Source organism: Triturus cristatus, chromosome 3_2 (assembly GCF_964204655.1).
Source record: "Triturus cristatus chromosome 3_2, aTriCri1.1, whole genome shotgun sequence".
Classification (NCBI taxonomy): domain Eukaryota; kingdom Metazoa; phylum Chordata; class Amphibia; order Caudata; family Salamandridae; genus Triturus; species Triturus cristatus.
In genome coordinates, this window is record NC_140584.1 from 193,240,849 (window position 1) to 193,252,237 (window position 11,389).

Genomic DNA, 11,389 nt, shown 5'->3' on the forward strand with positions numbered 1-11,389 from the left:
GGCTGACTGTGAAGTCCTGGTGTTTGTTGTTGCCCATTTCCCAGCAGGGCCTTGTGCTCCCCACAACAGAGCCCAGTGTCAGACATCTTGTCAGTCCCTTCCCACTCCCTGTGGGGCAAGTATGGTTCAGTGTGAGCTTGCTAACCCATGTGGGTGGGTGTAGATTGTCTGAGACTGCAACTCCCATCATACTCTTGGCTATACCCCCCTTCCCAGCATGCCCATACATCCTTCCTCTTGACTCTGCTTCCCTGTGAGGGAGTGTGACAGAAATGGCAAGGTGGCTGACTGTGAAATCCTGGTGTTTGTTTGGCTACAAGTCCAAAGAGAGCCCCTGTGCTTCACACAGCAGCACCCAATACGGGGTATCTTTTGCTGATATTTCACTGAGGTGTGTGTCAATGCATTCTACCCGGTGAGTTGTGTGGAGTTTGTGTTGATGGGGGGTGTCTCCACATGCTGGTAAGAATGCTCAGGGCTGTCAGTCCTCCTTCCCATCATGAAACGTGCTTCCATTGTCGGGCGTGCAACTTGTCTTTCAAGATGTCAGTCAGTGGTGTCCTGCTTCGGATTTGCACACAACCCCTAGCAGGGCCTTGTGTTCCCCACAGCAGGACCCAGTGTTAGCCATCTTGTCAGTCATTTTCCACTCCCTGTGATGTGGGCATGTTTCAGAGAGGTCTTGATGGGTCAATCAGGAGGGGTAGCATTATCTGTGACTACAGGCCCCATCATGCTTTTGGATACAATCACTTCACCTGCATCCCCACTATTCCTTCCTGTCAGTCAGCTGCACTGTGAGGTAGTGTGTTTGTGGTGGCAAACTGTCTGGCAGTCTCTATTTAGCTTTGTGCCACTGGCTTGCTCTATTTGTTTGTAGGTTGGTGCATGTCATGACACAGTTCCAAGTCACTATGAGATGGCAGGTTTTGGGTTTGTCTGACTGGCATACACATCTTGGTATGATTATCTATTGGTTAGTGTAGCTTTGCTTGCGGTGCATGGTTTCACTGTCCCCTTGCCACACAATCTTGGGTATGTTGCTTGTGTACTCACCAGGCTCTGGCATGTCTGTTGCCCATGGACGCTCTCTGGTGGTAGGATGTCCCGCACCTTCTCCTCCCAGGTCCTGAAGTTTACTGGTTTGGCAGGAGGGCCACCGCCGGTGCACTGACTCAGGGCGTGATCTTTTCGATGGGTTTCTTGACCCTCCTGCAGCATGTCATACCACCTGTTATGGATATCGTCCTTTGTGCGCCTTGCTGGTGCTTGAGCGTTCACCTTGTCCCCAATCCTCGCCCATATCTTGGTTTTCTGTGACATGGGGGTCCTTTGGACGAATGTGCCCAAACAAATGTGGCTCTACTCTGATGATCTCGTCTACCCACACTTCTAACTCACTATCTGGGAACTTTGGATTCTTCTTTGGGGGCATGGTGATGGGTGGTGGTGGTGAGGGATGTGCGTGTGAGGGTGCAAGTGAGGGTGGGTGGTGTTGATTTTGCTGGCTGTATGTGTGTGTGCTTTTGTATGAGGTGCTGATGGTGTGTGGGTTGTGTGATGGGTGATTTGTGAGTGTTTCTGTGGTTGCTGTGTACTGGTGTTTGCTGCTGGCTGTGTCTCCTGCTTGCAAGGGATGATGGTTGTGATTGTAGTCCTTTATATAGTTGGAGTTGTGGGTGTGTCTTAGTCCCAGTTTTTTTTGTTGATATTTATTGGCTTTGTTTTTGCTTGTTTGGTACTTTTTTTGTCTTTTTTCCTTTGGGTTTTGTAGGCATGAAGGAGACATTCATGTGACGGAAACGGACGCTGCTGTTGTCTCATGCGGGCTTCTCCGCCTCGCTCGCGCTGCCTATCTTCTGTGTTTCATAAGCGTCGGTCTCGAAGGTCTCTATTGCTTGTGGGCCCGGTTGTCTGTGCATGCCGATCGTGCGGCTTGGTCTCCGTGCGAGTCGGACGGTTTTTACATGCATTGTATCGTTGTGCGTGGATCGGATATCGCGGGTACGGGTCTGTCGGGTTCATTCCGGGTTCGTGTTGGTCGGTGAAAATCGCATCGGTTTTCCGGCCAGATCACTATTTTCCCTACGGCTTGGTCGTACGGCTTGTATTCCGTACGTGTCGGTTGTAATTCACTCGCGTTGCATCGTACTGCACGAGTCGTACGGCGCTGGTTCGTGTCGGTCGGTATTCGGTCCGGGTCCGTGTCGGTCGGTTCGTATTGCGGCCGGAATCAGAATCGGCCCCTAAATGGGTGAACTAAATGTTTTTTTAATTTAATTATAACATTTCTAAAAAACTCTCACAAAGTCATTAAAGTGTTTGACATTATAACAATATTTAGTTTTTTTCCCTTTCTAAATTATATTTTTTAATTTTTAATACAATTACACACTTCATACATAAAAATAACTTTAATTTAAACCTATAAATAAATCTCCATATAAAATTATTTTAAAAATTTCAAAACTTTTAAAAATATTTTTAAATATTTAACATTTTATTTTCAAAAAACATTTAAATGTATCTAATTTTAGTTTAATTTGAAAAATAAAATAAAAATATAATATAATAAAATGTATTTTCAGAATAATTAAAAAATGTGCATATCTACAAAATGATTAATGACAAATTATATTATGACTCTTTTAAAAAATCTCCCCACCCTTATTGCTTACTAACCCAACATCCCGCTACTAAAAGAAAATTTCAATTCTTGAAAAAAACATTAAAATAGTTAAAATGTACAAATTCTAACAATGTATTAAATATAAAATGATTCTAAAATTAAAACGCATTATAAATATAAACACATAGAATAAAAAAACAATGCATTTCATACTATTTTATACTAAAAACGATATTATAGCCAACAATATTTACTACATCAATATTTTTACATTGATATTGAAAACACCACTTAAAATGGTATTTTTACCTTTGATATTCCTGTCCACGATAACTATGAGATACCAATATTCTTGACACGATATTTCTGCGACACGATATTTTTTTGCAGATATGTTAATTATTGTGATGTTATCAGAGTTAAGGCACGGAGGCATCAATTTCTCGGAAGATTCAGGGTCAAAAGTCAAATGATGTCACTTCCTGTGACATCATTAAGGTCAAAGGGTATATGATGTCACTGCTGCTACTCTTGGTATTTTGATGAATCGAGTATCGTGACCAGGGGCCTAAATCATGAACGGTGTGTATGTTTTTAAGACCCTGCACAGTCTGAAGTGTACATAATTGAGTTAAAGATTCTAAGAGTTAGTGCATGAGCTACACAGCTCGCAGGCAGAGAGATACAATACTTCCCCGTTTCCTAGCTGTGCTGTCTGTAACTAATGCGCTCAGAGACTTTCTAAGTTGACAAAGTGCTTTCCAGTTCAATGTCTTAACCCTTTCGATGCGCATGACGGAGCGGTTCCGTCATGCGCGTCTGTTGCGCTGTGCGCATGACCGAACCGCTCCGTCATGGCCCCGCCCGCGCACCGAACCTTCAGCACAGCGCGGAAATCCGCGCTGCGATGAAGGGGTTAAAAACATCCACACAACTGTGTTCTGTGCCTTTGGACGATTTCATTAAGCGATCCCAGAATGAGAAAGCAACTTGTGACATTTACAGACCATGAGGTGAAGAATGTGGCAATGGCTGCACACTGCAACAAAGTACACCGCACTCCTATATACTGCTGTACCCATTCTTACACACAGGCCCTTTGATAGCACTTCTCCGTTTATACTAATTAAATAGTAGGAGGAAATGAGGCAAAGAGGCAGCAATGGCATATTTTTACAATATTAAATTGGGAATGCAGTTTCTTTAAACACTTGGGTAATGTGTAACCCGCCATGAAAACTGTGGCAGTGAGGAAACTAAGTAGGCCATGCCTCACGCCCATGGGGATGCATGCAGGGGTGCCCCCTGTCTGCAAGCACGCCGAGGTCCTACACGGCATGGACCTAATAGTCGATGCTGTGCAGAAACTTGCTTTGATGTTCCCATTGTGGTGCTCACCGCTTGGGACCACCAAAGAACCACCTGCCAGACCCAGAGAAAACTCCTAATCTGGTGTTTGCCGATTTGGTAGCGGGGCGCTTGTGTGGCAGCCTGCTGCCACACCACCAAAGTCGTAATCAGGTCCTTAGACTGTGTAACAGCAATTGTGTTGTAAAAACTGGTTGGCTGTGGGAAAAAATGGTTCACACATTTAATTCCAAACAATCAATGACATAGGAGTTTGGGGTTGAGGAACTTACCAAAGAAAGATAAGTGTCACATGAGCACCCCATAGAAATGTTAGCACATGAGCTACATAGTCATAATCTGCATCTCCAGCCTTCATTTTGTTCAAAGGTGGGAACGATTTTGGACGCAAATTATACATTATTGAAAGAATAGTCATTTTGGCACCATGCATTATCTTTTTTTTTTGGTCTGGCTTTAGCCAAGACTGTTTGTTTTTAATAAAAATATAAAATATATGCAGAGGGGCTTTCAGTCACCCCTTATCATACACTTGTCTGCTGTAGTGTCATTTATATTTTGCCTCCAGTGACTACAGCATACAGCATGTGACACAGGTCGGCCCACTTCAATCATTGGCCTACCTGAGAGTAAGTGACAATATTCTGCTCTTACACAATCTGCACAAAAAGTAGTCCCCTCCAGTTCCAGGGAATACTGGTGCAATGTGTGGTTTTACATAAAAAATATACATTTTTGAATTGTAGACAATACTTACTTTCATACAATGTGTGCATTTACACAAAAAGCATGCCCAAACAAAATAAGCATTAGCAAAGCCTAAAGGTCGGCAGCCAATGCTTGTTTGCACATCAAGTCAAATCAATCTTTATTGTGTGGATAATAAAACTAATTACAATGATTCACAAAAGTTTACATATGTTCACAATAAAATGAATGTTAAAAGAATTTTATGAATATTTGGTCATTTCATCTCTAATCAAGCTTCGGGTTTTATCGATTTTTTTAATCATAATTTCATGTGGCTATTTACATGTCTTTTAACTTAAAAGTATAACATGTAAAAAATTGTGAAAAAAGAATTGGCAAAGTCAGTCAAAGGTTTAGGAGGGGAGGTGTTACAAACGCATTTCATTTATGAGGTGTAAATTGCAGAATCAATATTCATTTGGCCTTCAAACTTCAGGTTTGCTTGTGTGATAAATTTTAGGAATATTGTATTCAATTGCATGTTCTTTCCATTTAAACACTAGATTGGTTGGATTAATGCCTGTCAGCAAGTATGAATTCCCATTTAATTAAATATAGTTTGCAGAAAGTTTTTCCCCTCATTTGCTAGGGTGGAACATATTCATATGATGTATTTGGTTGTTTCTATCTTGCACTTACACAGATTACAATTGTTATTATCCTGTAGTTTAGTCTAAAGTGGATTCAAACCAGCTGTGGAAATTCTTCCAAACCTACTAGACATTAATTTACATTTGAAGTGTTTTGAGAATTTTATGCAAAGATAATCCTGCCAGTTGGTAGATTCATAACTATTAAGCATCATCCAAGCATGTGAGTACATAGAAAAGACTATTTTATGTTATAAGTGAGACATTTATTTTGAAGGTTTTATATAGCGCGAACAAGACTCTTGCGAGTATCAGAGCGCTTTACAGGTCATAAGAAGGCATAATATAGTATACAAAGACACAATCAATAAAAAAATACAATGAGTAGACATAGAGTTCAAGTGAATTTAGCCATGAGGATAGCTTTCACTTCTCTTTTGAAGGAGGTAATGGAGGGGTTCATTCTTGTTTCACTGGGCAAAGCATTCCATATCTTCGGAGCCATACCAGAGAAGGACCGGTTATAAGTTTTTTGCTTGGCAAATCGTTGAGGTTGTAGGAGAAGAGTCTTGGCACTCCTGGAGGCTCTGCTGCCCGCAGAGAGAACCAGTTTCTGTGCTAGGTATTGTGGGGCTTTGTGGTAGAGGGCCTTGTGCGTCATGCAAGCGATTTTTAGGTGAATTCTGGCTTCAAATGGAAGCCAGTTGAGGGCTCTCAAGTCAGGGGAAATGTGAGCGTTTCTCTTAGATCCTGTGATGAATCTCGCGGCTGAATTGATCGTGGCTCTTAGCGGGGCTGTTGATGATCTTGGGAGGCCGCATAGGGTAACTGCTCCATATTCCACTCGGGGGATTACTAGGGCTTGAATTGCTTGTTTGAAATCGTGTGCAGGCAGAAAGGGTTTCAGTTTTCGCAGGGTCTTTAGGTGGAAGTTAGCTCCTTTAGTTGAGGCGCTAATGTGTTTCTGCATCTTTAAGTTACTGTCTAGCGTTATCCCTAGAGAGTTCGCTGAGTCGACTATGAGCGGTTGTCAATTGAGAGCTGTTAGGTGCTTCATCCAGTCCAGGATAGTGTGAGTTTTGTTTGGGGGAGCGATTAAAAGGAATTCCGTTTTAAGGGAATTAAGTTTCAGATGGTTTTCTATGAAAAACAGAGAGGTACCCCTTGTGAAGGCCAAGGGAAATAGGGTTATTCAACCTAGGTAAGAGAAAGGGTTCCCTTAAGGCACAAATAAAAACAGGTATAAAATAATGTACCTTATAACTTAACAAATACATACAACAAAATATGGAAAAGTTAAAAGTTCATTTATTTGAATATATTAAAAAACAGTCATTAGGGATAACTAGACTAAATCCCTGAACTAAAAAAGGATAAAATTGAGACAATATATATAATTGCGACCTGCACAATTACAAGCAGACAGAACAGTTACAACACACATTTGTTGGATACAGGTTTGTATATTCTTTCTCCGCTCTAATGACACCAGAGTAGTATCACTACCAAATCAGCGTATCTATTATGGTGTTGGAGACTTGAATTATACGCGTTAGGTTGCGTCGACGCGTTTCGGTGATAACTCCTTCTTATAATCACCTTTATCAAGACATAAAATTTGTCTGCCAGAACCAGAGGGTATGTAAAATCGCCCTAGGATTAAATGTCATGCAGAGAATTAGCATCATTTTTAACTCAGTGGACTTATAGCATTACTGTAGTTAATACATGGAAAAAATCACAACATGTTCACTATTCATTGTCTTTTGTTATCTCTATTACTTATGTTGGTTACAATGAGCTCCATTTTTTTCTCTCTAGGTTAACATGTGCATTTTTTCAAAATATTAGACAAACCTTAAGAAAAACATAGAAACAATTTACTGGAAGTGGCTCATGGCTATTAACTTTATCGCTCAAAATTTGGCCACATGCTTTATCGACAATAAAAATTACTGTAAACAATTCTGTATTTTCCCGATTTATCTTGAGCTAACAAAGCAGTAAGTAAGGCTATTTATTCGGAAAACGTATTAATAACCTTTCCTAGGTAACCCAATTATACTACCTTGGTTCCACATAAAAAAAATGTTGTTCTAGAAACACAGGTAAGGGGCACTTGGGGCCTCAGATTTCACTAATCTTGAAACAGAAGGGGGGTACGGGTCCACTAGACCAGAAGAATTGTAACAAAGAACACCCAAGTTTCAGAGATAGACGTATGGGGTAGTCATATTAATATCAGCTTACCCTGGGATAATATTGACGATCCTTTATAGGGATCACTTCACGTTTCCTAATTGGAGCGTGGGCTTCTGTAGTCGCCTTATACAATGCTGCTGGTAGAAGTATATTTCTGTTTCTGTGGTAACATGGAGTTTTGCATTAATGCATATCTTATATAGTGCTACACTGTTAGGGAAAGAAGAGATAGTTTAAATTCATGCGTACCTGTTCTGAATAAATGCGATCTTTTGTTGTCCCCCTGAACATGGAAGACCAAGGGAAATTGGTTGTGTTGTAGACCATAAGTGTTATATGCAATCAGGCCAAAATTGCCTGTGCCATAGGACAAGAAAGAAAAACCAAGGAATATTGGTTAGCTAGCGAGTTCTAACATAAAGCTCGAACAATCAATAGCATCTGTTAAAAGGAAGTTACCATGTATAAATATAAATATCACGAATTCTCCACTTCTGGCGGGTTATGTTACAGGAGGTTGTGGTTATAATTCTCTTTTAGGCTTCACAAAGATAACCTAAAATCAATTTAAGATGTAATTTAGCTGTTTTATTAGCTTTAAATTACTCTCCAGATATACTAATCCAATTAAGTAAGAAAATTAAGTTAGCTTACCTATGATATATGGCCAAATATAATGAGAGTCTACCTGTGAATGAATTATAGACAGGCAGTCAAAAATTGGAGCCATACTGGATTTAAATAAGACCTACAGTCTCTACTAATTTCCTTCAGAAATCGAAGTAAGGTTAGGATGTTCACTCACCTAGTTAGTAGATAAGGGTTCTGCTCTCTATAAGGGTCCGAGTCGTGTGTCAGGACTAGCAGAGTTGCTTACGGTTATATCTATGGGACTGTTGCCTGATTGGATATTAAATCGACCAATCCGGGACAGGATACTGGATACTGAGTATGCTAATGAGTTTCTTAAAAGGATACTGAGTCTATTGGATCTAACTATCCAATCAAGGGACCCGAAACCTAGTTTCCTTTCTGGTCCGTAGTTTGAGCCTCTGCTCGTGAGACTGTTACCTGAATTTTAAGCCTTTGCTCATGAGAGTATGCTCAGGAGGTCACGCCTAAACTAAACCCGAATGATATAATTTGTGGCAATAGGTGGAATTGTTCAGAGTTTTAAGGGCCAAAGCAATCTTCGTGCAGGAAGAAATCAATAAAGAAATTGTGGTCGTAGATAGACAGTGACGTCTACTGGCACATGATATGTTGATGCGTCAGGTGACTGTCTTAAAAGTGTCAGCCGCAGAAATAGCTGAAATCAGCAATATCGCTAAGCTGCAAAAATAAAAATTAAAGGTTAGAAGAGATGGAAACAATGTGCAGAACTTAAAAGAGCGAGACACGTGGTAGGATTAACCGCTAAAATACGCGTACTCCGTCAATCTAAGACAGAATTCTTGTTGGGAGCATATATTATTAAGTGAGAGAACTCACACTAGATAATCCGGTCATGTTTGAATCTCCCTAGATATCGTCCAAGGCAGATAACTGACATACCGATATCACAGTTGTTGTGCTAAAAAAAGCCCCCTCTAGGGGTGAAATAGTTCAAGTTGGTTATGGCGGTCGTGTGAGTTACGTAACTTGCTGAAAAGAATCAGGAACAGACAAGTGGATATTACCTAAAACCATCTGTTGTCAAGGGAGAACGCCTGTATTATGAAACACGGGATGGGATGGAAAAATAGGGAGAAAAAAGGGGATTTAAGAATATTTTGAAGAACAAGGAAACCCTGTTTTTAAGGACCAAGTTCGCACAAAAAAACTACTGCAAATTTATATCTATTGCTACGCTGGTAAAACCACTCAATTCAAGTAATCTAAATATCTATAAGCATTTAGTCCAATCTTCCCGACTATTTAAGCCTTGATAGATTGTATTTAAGTGGCAAAAATACTACTGTTCCCTTATCTTTCTGGTCTTGTTGATATCACCACCTCTCCTATTGATTCTGATTTTTTCCAAAATAAACCACTTAAGGTCATCACACGTATGTTTCAAAGCTTGGAAATGTTCAGTAAGTGGGGCATCGGGTTTATTTGTCCGTATTGCAGATTTGTGTTCCAGGACACGGATACGCAACTCCCTGCTGGTTTCTCCAACGTATCCCAAATTGCAAGGGCATAAGATTAAATATACCACGTTTTGGCCACGACAGTTGTTAAAGGTGGTAGGGGTTAGGCGTTTGCCATTGTATTCCAAATTTTTGCCTGTGATACAATTGGGGCATACCGAACAAGTTCCACATTTATGGTTGCCGGATGCTAGCCCCCCGGTGAGGGTCGTTTGAGTTTCCTTGATGGGTTTATAAGTGTGAACTAGACTGTTCCGGATGGTTTTATTTCTGCGGAAAGAAAAAAGGGGCCTATTTAGTTGTTTATCCATATTAAAATTAAGAATTTTCCAGTTTCTATTGATGATATTTTTGATTTGATTGCTGACATGCGTATACTGTGTAACAAACACTGGTCTATCTAGAGTAGCGTCTTGTCTCTTATTGGGTTTGTTCTGGTCCAATAAACTGTCTCGATCATAAAAACGTGCACGTTTAAGTGCATTTTTAACAAGTTTCTTTGGGTAACCCCTAGCTAGTAATTTGTTTTTGGTATTGTCAGCGTGTTTATAAAAGTCATCAAGATTGGAACAATTTCGTCTCAATCTGAGAAATTCGCCAAAAGGCACATTGTCTTTCTGGGCTCGAGGATGGTTACTGGAGTAATGGAGAAGTGAATTTTTATCAGTGGGCTTGGTGTAAAGTTCCACCTTAAGTATACCATCCTCCTCTTTTATATTAATATCCAAAAAGGCTACCTTATCATTACTGTAGTGACCTGTAAACTTCAAATTGGGATCACCCAGGTTCAACCATGTTAAAAATTCCTCTAGATCACTGCTTGCACCGCTCCAGATGAAAATGATATCATCTATGTAGCGGTGCCAGCAGGATATATTCTCATAAAAGGGAGCAATCTCATTAAATATGTGTAGTTCCTCAAAGTTGCCAACATAGAGGCATGCCAGACTAGGGGCACAAGTAGCCCCATACTGGTGCCCTTAGTTTGAAGATACAGCTCATCCTTGAATAGGAAAAAAAAATTCTTGAGGATAAAGAAAAGGCAAGACATGATAAAATCACTATTGCCCCTCTTAGATCTTCTGACTCTAAAATAGATTGTATAACCTCCAGTGGTATTTTGCGGAATATTCGTATAAAGGGCTTCGATATCCAAGGCGACCAGAAACTGGGTCGCCCTGTTGAATTCTCTACCCTCAAACGTAGCAATCACATGGGAGGTGTCTTTAAGGTATGACCTTTGTTTCTTCACAAGAAGTTGTACTTCAAAAGGGATTCAGTTTCGCTCCAACCAATATTAATTCCATGTTTAATATAGAAAGTGATCTAAAAAACTTCTTCAGAAAGGTACGACTCAATAGATTCTTTCAAAATAGAATATATGACCCAGTCCCTAGTGTAACGGGCCTCAAGCCCAAATCAACCTTCTTCCCTAGTTTACAACAGGTTGACAAAAGCGTGGAGATTTTTGAACGCGTAGTAGAGGTGGAGATTAAGAGTCTTCTTACCAACCCAGGGCAGAATAAATTTAACAACAATATCTCGAAAGCACAGAGAGAAGCCTTATCTAATCTTCAAAATAGTGATGAGGTAACAATTAAACCGGCTGATAAAGGCGGAGGGGTAGTAATTTTTGACACCCCAAACTATGAGAAGAAAATACGAGACCTTCTCAATGTACAAGAACACTATAAGAGAGCAAAATACATGGAACTCAG

General features: G+C 40.3%; 1 long non-coding RNA gene across 2 annotated transcripts; it reads right to left on the reverse strand.

Annotated features, from left to right (window-relative positions):
* Positions 1–6,900: 6,900 nt before the first annotated feature.
* LOC146856991 (uncharacterized) lies at positions 6,901–8,094 on the reverse strand. 2 transcript variants are annotated; one of them, XR_014979524.1, is made up of 4 exons: positions 7,999–8,094; positions 7,789–7,896; positions 7,588–7,693; positions 6,901–6,990 (listed from the first exon to the last, which is right to left on the reverse strand). It is a non-coding gene; the product is annotated as an uncharacterized LOC146856991 (long non-coding RNA). The 2 variants fall into 2 exon arrangements; XR_014979525.1 differs by having other exon boundaries at positions 7,588–7,699.
* Positions 8,095–11,389: the final 3,295 nt, after the last annotated feature.